The 17068-nt window shown below is 39.3% G+C and overlaps 1 protein-coding gene across 1 annotated transcript in view; it reads left to right on the forward strand.

The window, feature by feature from the left end:
• Positions 1-8538: 8538 nt before the first annotated feature.
• LOC139114892 (uncharacterized) overlaps positions 8539-17068 on the forward strand; it is a 46500-nt gene continuing 37970 nt past the window's right edge. The window contains exons 1-3 of the mRNA XM_070676825.1: positions 8539-9117; positions 11135-11666; positions 12243-12315. The gene's annotated coding sequence lies outside the window, so the exon portion shown is untranslated. The remainder of the gene's footprint in view (positions 9118-11134; positions 11667-12242; positions 12316-17068) is intronic.

Genomic DNA, 17068 nt, shown 5'->3' on the forward strand with positions numbered 1-17068 from the left:
AGACATTCGCAATGCCCATATTTCCATGTTTGTTCTGCGAAAACCAAGCAACCATGCATTAAACATAGTGATTTGTAACGAAAAGTGACAGACGAATAAATATAGTCTAAAAAAATTATCGGTTTTTAGCGGCGCGCTGTGCGACAAGTTCGTGCTGGCAATATACACATAAGGAGGGTGAAGCGAATTCTGGCTATCTCTTCAATCGATGTTGCTCATTTCTTACGTTTCATCATGTAGGCAGGGGTACCTGCCTCCCTGCTGCCCCCCCCCCCCAACTATAGCCCTGCTCACGTACCGGTATATAAAAATGAATGGTCCCTGCAATGTGTTTGCTTGGTGGTCTATTCACCACTTTTACTCACCGTTTCTTTGCGAGCTAGGATCAATCCCCGTCGTGTCGTTTGCTTATATGGAAAAAAGACGGAAATGTAACTGCGCCTCACAGGCGCTCCTTAGCTGGGTAGTCTGCTAAGTAGATCGATTTTCGGATCGATCTATTGATCCCGCAGTCGATATGCCCGCCACTGCAACCTAAATACTCACGGGCATATCGACTACGGAATCAATAGATCGATCCGAAAATCGATCTACTTAGCAGACTACCCAGCTAAGGAGTGCCTGTGCTGCGCCTATGCATATCGTGACACCAGTTATTGCTATAGGTGAATGTTTCCAAAATAAGCCCCCCCCCCAATATAAGCTTAGATGTGTAAGCTTGCATGTTTTCAATTCAAATAGAGAATAGAATGTCAGAATAGAGAGCTGTGTGCAACATCGATGGTGACGCATGTCGACGTCATTAGGGACCGTTCAGTTTTTACGGCGGGGGCCGGCAAAATCCAGGGGGGGTCATCATAATTTTGGAATCCAAGAAGGGGGGGTCATCACTTTTTCACTGGTAGGAAAGGGGGGTCACCACATTTTCAAAAACATAATACCTACAATAAAGTCCACTTTATGCCATGGCCATGATTGACCCTCTTACCGGCGGGCCGCCTTCGGCGGCCCAATACAATAAATATACTTTTATGTATTACCCATGACCCTCTTAGCGGGCAGACGCCTTTGGCGGCCCACTCCAATTAGGTTACTTCATGCAATGGCCATGATCGACCCTCTTTACCGGCGGGCCGCCTGCGGCGGCCCACTACAATAAATTGACTTTATTGTAATACCCCATGACCATCTTAACGGCCGGACGCCTTCAGCGGCCCTGTTCAGTAAAGTTTACTTCATGCAATGGCCATGATCGACCCTCTTTTTACATGTGGGCCACCTTTGGTTGCCCACTAGAATAAAGTTGACTTTACGTAATGGCCCATGACCCTCTTAACCAGAGGGCTGCCTTGGCGAACCACTCCAATAAAGTTTACTTTATACAATGTCCATGGACATAAGTTGTCTATGGAAATGAAAGTTAAAAATTGCCCTACAGTCGTCCTAATTAACAGACGTTTGCATGGATGTGGCTGAGAAGTTTGTACACTGGCATCTCTGCTACACGAATAAAGTGCGCCGCGTACCGGAGTTCAAATCCAAACCGTGCGGATAAATTTGACATATGGGTTTGGTTATTTTTCAGCCGGGGGGGGGGGGGGGGGGGGTCATCAAATTTTTTCGTCTGACAAAGGGGGGGGGGTCATCATTTTTTCGCGAAAAATGCTGGGGGGTCATCATTTTTTTGAACACCGGCGACAAGATTTTGCCGGCCCCCCCCCGGCCGTAAAAACTGAACGGTCCCTTAATAAGGGGTCCCATTCCTTTTATTTGTTACGTGGAATTATTTGTGAAGTCGGCTAAGGCTCCGTATAATACAACATCTTAAAAATTTGCAAAGTGACAAAAAACCCGCTTCGTTGTCCGACGCATATATGAACAGAGAAGAGAAAAACAAGTCATTGTCAATGACATAGTCCCCATTTGTAATAGGAGTATTAGTCTTGATGGGGCAGGGAAATGAGGTCATTAAGAAGTATCACTGGAGTGTATATGTTCAGATCTATGGACACATAGGTCTATGTCATTGTTCCCAATTTGAAACAAGAGGCATGTATAAGTTATGGTTCTAAATCAGGAAAAAAGATCAGACCTCTAGTTGTATTGGCCAGCCAAGAAATACATATGTGCATAATAAATGAGGTACAAGATGTGACATCTTAAGGTCTATTGTCCTATCAAAATCAAAGCGTAAAGAACTTGTGGTTACTGAGATATGCATATATATGCATATTGAAGGTCAAAGGTCATGAAGGTCACGTGACATTTTGAAAAAAAAAAACCATTGTATTGCTAATTAATCCATATATGCCAAAATTCAGACCTCCAGCTCTATTGGCTTGGCCACAATTATATATGGGCATAATTAACGAGGTTAAGCATGTGTTGTCATAAGTTCTTCCATCCTACTCAATATAAAGGACATAGCACTTGTGGTTACTTATTTATTGACATTATCGTGTATTGTAGGTAAAAGGTTATAGAGGTCACATGACATTTTGTCAAAAAATTTCTATCCTATAGTCTATCCCTATATACTAAAAATCGTACATTTACCTCTATTTGGCTTGCTCAAAATTAGATATGCACATAATTAATGAGGTACAATATGTGGCGTCATAAGGTGTCCCATCATACCAAATATGAAGCGTGTAGCATTAATGGTTCCTGAGTTATGGACAAATATGTATATTTGAGGTCAAAGGTCACCGAGGTCACATGACATTTTGTCAAAAAAATTGTATTGCTAAGTTATCCCTACATACCAAAAATCATACCTCTAGCTCTATTGGCTCACTCAAAGTTAGATATGCGCATAATTAATGAGGAACAATATGTGGCGTCATAAGCTGTCCCATCATACCAAATATGAAGGGTCTAGCACTTGTGGTTACTGAGTTATGGACAAATATGTATATTTGAGGTCAAAGGTCACCAAGGTCACGTGACATTTTGTAAAAAAAAACTGTATTGCTAAGTTATCCATATACCAAAAATCAGACCTCTAGCTCTATCGGCTCGCTCAAAATTAGATATGCACATAATTAATGAGGTACAATATGTGGCGTCATAAGGTGTCCCTTCATACCAATATGAAGAGTGTAGCACTTGTGGTTACTGAGTTATGCACAAATATGTATATTTGAGGTCAAGGGTCATTGAGGTCACGTGACATTTTGTCAAAAAATTGTGTTGCTAAGTTTTCCCTACAAACCAAAAATCAGACCTCTGGCTCTATTGGCTCGCTCAAAATTAGATATGCACATAATTAATGAGGAACAATATGTGGCGTCATAAGCTGTCCCATCATACCAAATATGAAGGGTGTAGCATTAGTGATTACTGAGTTATGGACAAATATGTATATTTGAGGTCAAAGGTCACCAAGGTCACGTGACATTTGTCAAAGTGTCTGAGATATCTGCGTGAACGGATGGACTCACATGGATGGACTCACGGACTGACATGACCCAATCTATGAGCCCCCTGGACTTTATCTGTGGGGAACTGTGTCACTGCATCCTTTTTGCAATATGAATACTATGAGAAACTAAATTTTTATTTTTCTTGGCCTTATACATGGGAGTCTATGGACTGCCTTATACATGGGAGTCTATGGACTTCCTTATACATGGGAGTCTATGGACTGCCTTATACATGGGAGTCTATAGACCGCCTTATACATGAGAGTCTATGGACTGCCTTATACATGGGAGTCTATGGACTGCCTTATACATGGGAGTCTATGGACTGCCTTATACATAGGGAGTCTATGGACCGCCTTATACATGGGAGTCTATGGACGGCCTTATACATGGGAGTCTATGGACTGCCTTATACATGGGAGTCTATGGACTTCCTTATACATGGGAGTCTATGGACTGCCTTATACATAGGAGTCTATGGACCGCCTTATACATGGGAGTCTATGGACCGCCTTATACATGGGAGTCTATGGACTGCCTATACATGGGAGTCTATGGACTTCCTTATACATAGGAGTCTATGGACCGCCTTATACATGGGAGTCTATGGACGGCCTTATACATGGGAGTCTATGGACTGCCTTATACATGGGAGTCTATGGACTTCCTTATACATGGGAGTCTATGGACTGCCTTATACATGGGAGTCTATAGACCGCCTTATACATGGGAGTCTATGGACTGCCTTATACATGGGAGTCTATGGACTGCCTTATACATGGGAGTCTATGGACTTCCTTATACATGGGAGTCTATGGACTGCCTTATACATGGGAGTCTATGGACCGCCTTATACATGGGAGTCTATGGACGGCCTTATACATGGGAGTCTATGGACTGACTGCCTTATACATGGGAGTCTATGGAGGTGAAAACTAAAAAGTCCTCTAACACCGCCAAATTTGATCGCATTGTGAAACAAATCTACGTGCATCTGTATGAGGTAGGGTACTATCCTTGTACCAAGTTTGAACGAAATCGCTCCAGGCGTCTCTGAGATATCTGCGTGAACGGACGGACGCACGGACGGACGGACGCACGCACGCACGGACGGACGCACGGACGGACGCACGGACATGACCAAACCTATAAGTCCCCCCGGACGGTGTCCGTGGGGACTAAAAAGCACCCTATTTTAGGTAAACGCCGTTGGCGGCAGCTCCAGAAATTTTACAAAAACCATCCAAGTCTGCGATCGGCTTAAAAATTATCTGCTCATATCATACGTAAATTATCACAGTCCATCTTATGTGAATTATGAAGCAGTCCTATTTACAACGAGTTCAACATTGGTTGTTTTTGAGTTTGTAAGCCCGACTTTAGCTGTCATTGTCGCATGCAAAGTATTTAGTCGCATTCAAAGTATTTGAAATGCCTCAGTGAAGGGTGTTGCAGGTGTTGGCACAGGTGACTAAGCATATTTCCTGATATTTCTGGGTGAGACTTTTCCTAACACGTCCCGGCAAGCTTTGGCCCGGAGCGAACACAACGAGCTCTTATAAAAATTGAGATAAACGCACGACGAGGATGTAAAAGAGTTTTTCGACACTCAGATGTGTACAATTGCAATATTTTGCTTGACTGTCGCTTGTATGGCCTCATCTTGAAGTTAGGGGAGAAAATGTTCATCGTTTTGTTTTCTTTTGTTTTTGTTTTGCTTTTGAAAATCGTAATTTAATGTTTCATTAGAGAGTTAAAGTAGAGTAATTTGTTAAATCCCAAATCTTGCAAGGTAGTCTCTCCCGGTATTCTTGAAAAGAAACGGAATGATTCAAATATTCCCGGAGGAATTTGAACAAATGTGTAAAACTCCATTTTGATGCGCCTGGTAATTACTGTCTACCTTGGAAAATACAAAAAGGTTGATTATAATTTCTTCATGCAGTTGTCCAAGCTCGAGATAATGATCACATCAAACACGATTGGAACTAATTTGGGATAATTGGATCTTCATGTTATTCAAAGTTCTCAAAAGTGTTAGGTGCCCTACAGCTGAACGTTGCAATATTACAAAGTGCTCATAAAATCAAGTGTATAACTTAAAAAGCAAAGTAGATGAGGTTACATTTGCAGATTAAATCGACATTACTTCACCATCCAATTACAGTTCAAATCGCGTTATCGGTTTTACATAGAGGCCAACAATGACATCAACAGAGGGCGATATATCCTATATCCCAAAGGCTTTGATCCGGGCTTTGATACGCTGCTACGAGTCATGTGCCAACAAATGATTTGCTGTATACTTCACAGTATACTTGTCACCATCAGGGACTTTTTAAGAGCTTATGTAGACCGTATGCAACCAGCCTTGTTCAGCACTTGCAAACCACCTCGGATCGGTTGCATGGCTCGAGATTGAGGTGCAATAACATGTATTGAGGAACAATACTGCCTTCGGTTGTTTGGCACAGTGGCACAGTGGTACAGGTATTAGCGTTGTTTTTCGTATGCGTTCATGGTTTGAAGCATCGTATGCAAGTGGATACCACTAAGTCCGAAACTGAGGAGCGTCTCCCACCCCAGCCATATATATCGCAGATAGGTACAGCAAACGCGCTTATTTCAATAAATTTTCACAAAAGGTGTATTCATGTCTGAATGTAGCATTTGAATGAATTGCGACTACCCTCCCATCACGGTTTGAAAAGCTTCCCCATGTCCCATCCATCATTTTCCCTCCCCCCCTACTACCACCACTCCTGAGTGCCCCTCTCCCAACCACAAAATTTAAAGTGCTCTCTTCCCGGTGTATAACAGCCTGCTGAGAAGTTCCCCTCTGCTCTTTCACCGACACATGATTTTGTCCTTCCAACCGAAGTGTGCTCAAAGCAAAATATAACTTTTTCCCGCCCAATGATGTAAAAGACATGCCCTCTTCCCCGGTGGCATATCTATAGATAAATAACCTCCGCTCCGGCGACCGCGCACCGAACTACTCGCGAACGTGACAACAGTCTTTTCCTCGACATAGCTGGCCCTGTCCATGATCCATGGAACCCCTACCGGGACGCCTGCCTACTTACACTTTTCGTTTCAAAATCGTTGTCATTGCTTGTAAATGTGTACAACTACGTATGCATAACTCGAAATCGAGATAAGTTTATGAATTTGCCGTTCGGGAGTCACGGGTAGCAACGTTGGCAGTCAATTTAAAGACCCCACTCAATTATCAGATTTATCTAATATAAATTATATTATGTCCTTGATAAAATATTCAATGGAAAACAAAAGAATGACAAACTGTTAATGGGCAGTTGACACATTCACTAATGCGAGAACCAGGGATTGAGAAGGACGCCTTTAAGTATAAATATGCGCCCGAAAGTGAAAGACTTCAACTTAACTTGCTCAAAATTTCCTCAATAACACGATTGGAAATAATTTGGGATAATTGGATTTTCATTTTTTTGAATAACTCGAAAGTGTATATGCCTTAGAGCATAATGTTGAAATAATACAAAGTACCCATAAAAACAAGTGTGTGATTTGAAAAGAAAAGCAGATGAGGTCACATTTATCGATTAAATCGGTACCTCACCATCCAATTATCCCAAATTAGTTCCAATCGTGTTCAATGAAACTTTCAACGATTTTCTAATACCAAATCAAGAATAAAAATCAGGGGTTACCAAAGTTTGGTACAAGAGAAACAAATTACCACGGTCCCTCCACCGTAAAATTACTTAACTTTTATCAGTATTCGAAATGCAAAATGGAATTAAAAATCGTATGTGAGAGCTTCTGATTATCTGTCCCGAGGCGTGTTCTGTGGTTCTACTAAATAACTTTAGCACTGATGTAGCTGCCATAACAACAATATTGCGTTTGTACGTGCCTTGAAGGTAGCAGCCAAAACTTTTACCCATACTTTTCTTTAAAAAGCAGTTTCAACACAATGAAGAACAATAAAAAATAAAATAAAAAATTCGATTCCTCAAGATTCGATTTCTCAAGGGAGAATAAACTTTAAAAATGAGTCGACATACGCAGTAGTGGCAATGGGGAAAAACTATCCCCTAGGCTTGCGAAGTGCACTTTAGAGACTGGTCAGTTTCATCAGTCTTGGGTGAGGGCGTCGCCACTGCAACCTAGGTCAATAGATCGAGCAGGAAATTGATCGATCTAGCAGACGACTATCCAGCTAATGAGTGCCTGTTGTCGTACGTCAACTTGTTGTGAGTTTGAAATCGATCGAAAATCTACGGAATTTTATATCTGTGATATATGTCAGAAACACATGGATGTTTGCGAATTAAAAACCTGTTTTGCAAGAAAGTGTGCAAATCATTATGAAATCTGCAGCCCTCGTGTAAAGCACGACTAATTATAAATCCTGATCCTATTCTGATTTATCTATATACAGTATTACTATGAGAAAGCAACATGCACTAATATTCACAATCTATAGATATATAAAAGAAAAAGGAAAATGACCAGATATTTTTCGTTCTTATTGATGCTATTGTTTTCCTTGTTTTTTATGTGTAAAATGATAGTTAACAAATTGCAGTTTTGCCCTTATTAGCTGTGCTATTATGGTTTCAACTGTATAAGTAAAGGTCCTCTCAGACTCAGTGCACATCAGATTTGACTCAAATAAAACAGCTCTCTCTCTCTCTCTCTCTCTCTCTCTCTCTCTCTCTCTCTCTCTCTCTCTCTCTCTCTCTCTCTCTCTGAGTGACCTGTCAACAATTTCACCAAACACAGCAACACAGAATGATTGAGTGTTTAAAATATAGCTATAAGAAAATAACACACGTAACTGGCAAATAGGGGTGGCTTGACCCTGTTTTCGAAAGTTGAAAAATGGGGTGGGGGTCAATCACATTTTTATCCAACACCCCTCGGGTCGAGGAAACTGACCAGTTCCCTATCTACTCACTGTGCCTCAATATAGACAGACGACGTACGAACCTGTAGACTGACTGGTAAACAAACAAACTACGCTGTCATAGTGTTAAGGAGGGACTGACAGTCTTAAACCCTACCCCTCCTTAAGAATAGAGTAGTCCAGCGGGATTGGGGTCACTATACAAAGTCTCCACTTTACCAGTGGGCCAGCAGCAGTCCAACAAGTTGCAAGCGTTTGAACGGTCCCTGACTTTTGCACTGTCTTGTATCTCGTCTGGATGGTTAAAGCTAGGAGTGACATCGTTCTCCGGCTACTGTAACGGTTTGACCCCACCATTGCCGCCTTTTAAAGTCCAAAACCATATCCAGGGCTGTTGAATGGGGATTTACGCAAGTATTGTGCCAAAGATTCCTTTCAAGAATGGTTGTCGTCCCTTGAGGATTAAGAAGTGAACCTCGCTCCATCATTGGCCAATACGGCGAAAATTACCTTTCCATACTGCTTCCCGCATTAGTTGAACTGGAGGATATCTGTCGACCTTGGCAAAACTACTTCAACGTTTAATGAATCGCGTGAATCTGTCTCTGCCCTGCTGTGATATATTGTAATGATTGGCTAGTTCCATTGACGACAATACTTCTTTTCGTCCACGGGAGTCTGCTATGCTTGTGTGAACCTGACAACTAGCAGGGACGATGCCAGTGCTGGGTTGTACCAACTTTCTCCTGTTAGTGGCAGGGTTGTATTTCGGCAACTGGGCGGCAGCAGAAACAGTCGGTAAGGCTCATGGAGGTTTTCTATTAACGAGAACACAGCCCTACTACTGTGCACTTTGCGATCTAGCGATTTGACACCACAGCTACGGTGACATTTTCAGCTACCTCACACAGTTTACACGACCCGCCATCCAGCCCTGCAGGTTTTTACTACATACACACCGTAGACTCTTGACTTCCGCTCTATAAATGTCTTTATTGATGTCCCAATTATTCCATGCACTTGCTTTGACTGCAAGTACGAGGTAGAGATTTATTCAATCTCTTTTGTATTTGACCCAGTACAATGCGTTGCACTCGAGCGTAAACAAAACGCTTCGTCCGGTCAGAATTTATAGAATGGCACACTGTCCGGGTCACAGGCGATTAGGCAAGACCAGTATATTTTATGGCCCGGGGGCGACATTGCAAGTTGCAAGGTTACGGGAGTAGGCCGAACATTTGACAGAATTCAATATTATGGTTATTATTCATGACGTGTCACTGCGATTTTCACTGTCAGTGTCAGCGTCACATACAATGTCACATTGTCATGGCGATGAATGGCTCAGCGTCCTGACCTGTGGTTGTACTTGTACGAGAATGAGCGAGACCGCGATGCTCGGACCATGCGACCATAGCCTAGAAAACGAGACGAAACGGTCGTTCAGTGAACTTGCATTTGCGACTGAGAGACAGTCTGATTCTAGTGTAATAGTAATTTTCTGTAGTTCCGTTGCCCACAACTCTTTTGACCATTTTGTGCGGTGAGACGGGTGGGCCAACATTCCGCGGGAAAGTTGTAGGATACGGAACTACAGCAATACAGTGGTCAGCTACTAAATTGATTGCAGCCGTGTGACGCCTTGCACAGAGCTGTACGCAGCAAACTAGCCAATAAGGAGCGACATCAAAAGTTCAATGTCTGATAAAAAACTCCATTCTTTTTAAGTTTTGCACACACCCCTACCCACCCACCCCCATGAAACTTAATTGGTGAATGTTGATCATAGGTTCCCATTATTTCCTTACTGTCAATGTGTGATACTTCCAATCATATGTAAACATACTCAAGGTGGGTGATATTGCAAGACAACATTAATTGAACGCAAAACACCATTCATTCAAAAAATTTCTCGTACTGACAAAGTAAATATGTAACACCAATATCAAAGTACCAAAGGGTCTTGGTTGACTTTTCTGCAAAAGGAGCAAAAATGTATAATTTACTACGCAACTTTGTAGAATTCTTAACCAAACCAAAGTAGGAGATTGTTATAGGCCTATTGTTTCGTTGGTAGAAAACTATTTTTTATTACTCTAAAACCCCAGCATTAATATTTTTATCTGACATTAAACTTTTGACGTTGGCCCCCCAAATGTCTACAGTATCAGCAGTAAGCTTACTGTACTGTATGCTGTATGGTAGTTTCAGGCAGCAGATGTATATTCAAATTTTCAAGAAAATGGGATGGTTCAAATTTTTGTCAAAAATAACGTTCATCTGAGGGTCACAGAGAATAGGTGATTACGTTGGCGATAATTGGATACAAGAAATTGTCAAAAAGTGTTACACATGTAGTTACAGAAGAACATCATGCTTTTAAATTTAAGGCACTATTTCCAGTAATAACACAAATATATTTTCCAATTTTCAAAAATATGTTAAAAAAAATAATAAAATTACTGTTGTGGTGCATGTGGGCTGTATAAGATGATGTAAAGGCATATGTGGAAAATTTGAAAGTTTGCAACATTATAATCAGAAGAGAAAAGTTTTAGAATTTGACGTGCACTGTGTCATTGGTATTGTCTGACCTCTTTTCTAACAATTTGTTAAGACTGTTTTCTCAGAATTTAATTCATTTGTTGTAGGATGTATACAGGACAGAGTGACCTTTAGTGATTATAAATTTGACCCCAGAAAACACAAGCGTTCCAAATACAAAATGTTCAATTTTGACAAATTATTGCTCACACGTTGTACTTGCAAGTCTTTTATACTGGGATAACTTTCTCTATCTCTGTTTAAATTTCAGGACTTGATCTGTTGCAGAGTTTGAAATCTGACCGTGAGATCAAGGGGATTACAAAGTCTCAGGGCAGTGATGGACAAGCAGACATTTGGCGCTTTAAGTCATATGCTAAGGTCATAACCTTACCTAGGTCAGAGGTCACAGAGTTCAGCAATGGACTTCAAAGCGGTGCACTGTCAGGGTACTTTTTGACGAAACAATCAAAAAGTTCAGTTGGAACACTTTTGCATGTGTCCCACAGAAACAGTTCGGAGTTATTTTTTTCGCTGGTTTCAGATATACCTCAGAAAAGATTAATTCTGCAGTATCGCATTCTTGAGTCAACGGAACTTCATGAAACAGTGCTTGAAGTACCCTCCATCAATCACAGGAAATGGACGAACACATTAATTATTATTGATGGTGATCGCTTGAAACTCTATGTGGAATGTGAGACAGTGTTAGAGAGAGAACTTCCAGGAAAGATAGATCTTAATTTTCCTAAAAATGTCCGGATTTCTTCGGTCAGACTCCACAAGGCAAAGAAAGATATACTGTAAGTCATGGTACAGTTTTAATTGTTGTGCTGTCATCTTAGGAATTTTCAAATGTTTTGTAATGTATGTAAACACACACACACACACATACAGTACTCTGAAGTTTTGCTAATTGATTGTATCTGTGTTAAAGGGGCAGTCCTCAGTCCTGGTTCTTGCACTTGTCATTGTTGACATTAACAGTTGATGTGATTTTAGTACTTTGTTCTCCTTTGAAATTTCTGCCCAGTTAATCAATTTGCTCAGAGATAAAGCTGATAAAAACCTGCCCTTTAAGCAAAAAAGCAATATTAGGAAGAAAACACAGGTTGCTGAGCATAACCTTTAGAATCTGATTTGTTGTGACTGTTTCTAAGTTAGAGCTGCGATCAGATGCATATTATAAAATATTTGAATCATGTTGATTGATAGTGCTGGCAAGTCACAAAAGGCATATAAGAAATATGATGATACCACTGCAGTGAATGTAGATGCTTATTGGGACAGCAAGTGAATGACCAGCAAGTCTTCAGTGATGATAAGTGGTTATTTTATTTATTTATTTATTTATTTATTTATTTATTTTTTAATGCCAGGGTTGGATACAGGAAGCACAGATATATCCTGGTGTCCTGGATCAACCGCCATGGTCTTGTCAGCTCAGTCCAAGTAAGTACATTGCTCAGTATATATTTATGAGTATAGCAATCATGTGATCACAATAGACCAATGGGAGCACTGATATTGAACATTGTTGATGTAATTTGCATGAGCATATCAGTCTTGTGATCACGATTGAACCAATAGGAGAACTGCATTTACTGTACCATAATTTTTTTTACGTATATGGGTTCACACTTTCAACAGTCATGGTAGACTCTAATCAGTTGCTGTGTCTGACAGTACATAGCATGCTAGCTTAGCACCAGCAGTTAGTTCCTTCACAGAATTCAATGGGGCTTTGCTGAGTGTCTCCAGACCTAAGCAACTATGTTTCTGTACAGTGTCTCCAGGGCTAAGCAACTGTTTCTGTATTATCTCAAGTTGATATGAATATTCATAACTATGGTGGTGGTTGTTTATGATGTTTAAAGAGTATCTGGATTTCACCAGAAATTCAGAGTGTTTACAGAATCGACAAGATTCTATGAAATTGCGTCACAACTTTGATACATGTATATTCTTTTAGTGAGAACAAGTGACTACATGTACATTATGTACATTCACATCGCACAGTGTTTGCTTCAAGTTGGTGCACACACTATTTTCAAAGATACTAAAAGCATGTAGGATGTAGAGGAGCCATAAAGACTAGAATAGTGGCTACATTGTATATACTGAAAGATGTAAACAAAGTTCTCTGGTATTGAAAAAGTTCAACATCTTGAACTCATTGTGAAAAGTCATTGATATGTTTATTTATATACATACATGGAGTTAATATATATATATATATATATATATATATATATATATATATATATATATGGGTAAAAATTGATAACAAGTAGAAAACAGGACTTAGGCATTACTCAGAGTTTCACGCTTCATGTGTATATATACTGGTTTATATTTACACACTCAGTCTTTACTCCCTGGCTTATCAATCAATCAATCAATCAACTTTATTCATCCCTTAAGGGCAATTCAGATTGGCGGACAACACACAAAATATCACAATAAACAACAAAACAAGACTAAAACTAAGAAATAGTGACAACACACAACGACGACCGTTAAGATACATCATTTAAAAACCGCACAGCGGTAGGAATAAAGGAATTCTTTAGCCGGTTTGTCTTGCAATCTGGACACTTAAAACATCTTCCCTAAGGAAGCAGTTGGAATTCTGAATTTAAAATATGCTCTGATGAATTTACAATGGAACGTGCTTTTCTCAGACACTGTTGCTTGTAAAATGACAAAATGCTCCTCTGTGGTGCGCCAATAATCTTTGAACTTAAAGTGACAATATTTCCTATGGCATTCTTGTGTTTTAAACTTAAATTCTGGAACCAGCAGATAAATGAGAAAGTTATGATGCTTTCGATAAAAGACTGATAAAAGAGAGATAAAATTGTCTTGTTTACTGAAAAGGATTCCAATTTCCGAGGCTTATGAGGTCACTGACATGTTCAAAATCATTCTCAAATTAAGATATATTCAAAAAATTAAAGAGCACTGTTGGGCAAGCACTTATTGGTAATCTAGTCTGCACACTCCATACAACTGTGTCAATTTGAAAATGAGCACGGCGTATCTCGTGTTTCCTCATCCGAAGTAACAGAAGATAAGATTAAAATGCTGAGAACATTCATTACTTCCAATTTACTGACTAGTCCCGATAAACTTTGCCATTCTCTGAGGAGGAGGGATATACAGTGTCTGCAGGTTGTTGATAGAGATGTCCACAAGTTTTTTCAGGGCCGTGGCATGTGCTGTAACTCATCTGAAACTTGTAAACATTCAACCCGTGGCTGGTGTTGAGGATTTAGTTTCTCTGTCTTTTGTAAGCACTTTCTCAGAAATCTGTGGCTATTTTGTCCTTGCAGTGTGATGACCTTTATTCTCCATTAACTTTATTTCCTTCTGAGAAAGCGATCATGTCTGTAGGTGAAATTTTGTCTGGAAGAAAGATCAGCAGTGTGACGATTTGCTTTGGGCTACAGGGCATACACTGAAACTAGAAGTTTGAAACTTTGCTCATATACAATACATGTACTCCTCAAGGAAATGGGCTTGTATGCATTAGCCTTGCTTTTACACATTGTCTCACCAACTTTCATGTTGCCTTTTTCCAGTGAGGATCTTGTTCCTGAATATTATCATAGCCTTTCAACTTTAATCCATTAGCCTTGTATTCCACTGAGGGACTTATTTGTTGTGAATTAAAAATTCTTCTTTCAAACTTCACGTTGCCAGGCTCAAAACAAACCGTAAAGGAAGGATGCGATCTGTTTGCTAAAAATTTGATATGGGGTTTTAGCTTTCAAGTTTACAGTCAATGTTGATGCGATATAATTTGCCAGATGGACTCTTTTTTTCTGCTTCAAAGTCAGTCAGCAGGGACGACAACAATTACAAGCATTTTTATTGACCATCTGACCTTATTTCAAGTTCTGGAGAGGTTAAACATAAACTGAGGACATCTGAGCTATCTTATAGTAACTGCATGTACATGATAGTTTGGCTGTATTTGTTAATATTGTTGCAGTTCAAAGGTCAAAGATGTTATTAAACAGTTCAGCTGTAATCTTCACAGTATTCTCAATGTGAAGAATGTATTGATCAAGTATATTATAGCTTTGTCAATAATGATGAATTGTGTGATGTCATCCCCTGATTTTTACTGGTAATGTATCTGATTATCCAGTTTTGTGGTTCCAGATGTTTTCTACATCTACAAATTCACTGGCATGACCAAAACTATAAAATAATAGCAATAATGTACCCCTTCCTGGCCCATAATGGACTCAAGCAAACTTTGCACTCCGTACTGTACTCAGCTTCGCCTTGTACATTGTGTCATGCAAAGTTTGCTTTCGTCCATTATGGGCTGGGAGGGGCTACAGCATTACTTGTATATCCAATCTTTAGAATTATTCAAGACTGAAGATTAACCAGTTTTCTTGAAAATGGACCTGCTCCAAAATTTTGACTTTTACATAAAAGTACTTTTTTCAAGGGTTTTGGTTGAAGTGTTAAAACTTGTCATTAGAGTTACATTTGGTTAGAGTGTTGCTCAGAGATGGTTTGTAGGACTCTAAAATTGTAATGATACTTTTCTTAGCTGCTCTGTATATACCAAATTGTGCAGTCTACATCTGTGAGTTTGGCTTGAAAAAGACAGATGTTTGGACCAATGTCACGGCAAGTTCAACTCAAGAATGTCAAGTAATATAAACAGTGACATCCGACCTTAGCCAGTCTTAATACAGTGTTTAAAGATAGCCCAATCCGTGCAGTGATACATTACAATTTTCAATAATTTTTTTAGCATCATTGATGTCTGTGTCAAAAAGCTCCATTGACGATAACTGTTGCTACATTTTCTATGACTTCTGTTCTGTAAAATACCTTTCTCTCGTACTCAGCGAATCACATCGCTGTACATAAAGTTCACTTGGTCAAAACTTATTGTTGATGATAACCTTGTACATTGTGTACACACAAGCCCATTGCTGTGCACTTCAACAGATTTTTTTGTTAAAATGAATTCTTGTTTTATAGAACTCGTGCAAAAAAAGAACAGGTACATGTATAATCCAACTTTACTGCTCCCACCTTGACCTATTCATGATAGGACATCCTGTTGATATGCAGGTTATTGGTTTATATGATAGGCAATCAACTAAACCTTATCGGCAGATACAAGAAGTTAGATAATGTGCAGTAGCTAAAAAGCATGAACCTGATAAAAGCAAATCAAAGCTGATTGTTCACATATATAAATTGCATTTTTCCTGTTCACACATAAATCACATTTTTCCAGGTAAAAGAAATGCAGGTCAATTTAGGATTGAAGGGGTATATGTAACTTTTGATGATTTTTTTCACTGTTGTTTTTTATGTCAACTACAGTTTCTTGTTTTGCTCTCTAGAACATGTTGTTGAGATAAACATGTCAGTGTTTAGTGTGCAAATTCGGCTTGTACATGTGTGGACCATTTTATTGTTGACAAGTGAATTCCAGTCCGGACTAGAATTCACATACATGTATAAACAATAACTGTGCATTTTACACATTCAGATATTGTGTTTTCAAGCTACATACAGTGAAGTTGGTGTTTCAACAGTAACTTTTGTGAACTTTTATTACATGTACTTCCTAGTGTGTTGAGATACACAGTATTCAGCTTGTAAACTTCTCAGGAGTATTCAAATGTAAACAATAACAGTGCATTTTACATGCATACATGGACATGTTGTGTTTGCAAGCTGGTGTTACAACATTCTTTTGTGAGTAGAACGAGAACTTGTCATTGATACACAAAATAAAAATAGTAAAAAATTATCAAAAGTTGCAGCTACTGGGCTGGCCCTAGTTTCTACATCAAATAAGTGCTATCCAAGATTGAGTCCAAACACATTTTTGCAAACAGAAGTATTTTGTAGTGATTTTGTACTTTTTTGTAATACTCCTAAAAATTAGTAGACATGCTTAATTTTCAACTTGTCAACAAAACCTGAGTGAAATCTACCATGTTAGTTTTGACAACTGAATTTAGTTTGGACCCGGCTAAAATTTATATTTCACAATAACAATACATGCAACATATATGGGATTATAGTTGTATTTTAACATACATGTAATTTATGATACAAATAAAATCATAAACTTGTATTGTAAAACAAATGTAGTAAATAGACTATCAAACATTACAGCTAAATCAATTTGATCATAAAATAAAGTTGGTCAATG

Source organism: Ptychodera flava, chromosome 2 (assembly GCF_041260155.1).
Source record: "Ptychodera flava strain L36383 chromosome 2, AS_Pfla_20210202, whole genome shotgun sequence".
NCBI lineage: Eukaryota > Metazoa > Hemichordata > Enteropneusta > Ptychoderidae > Ptychodera > Ptychodera flava.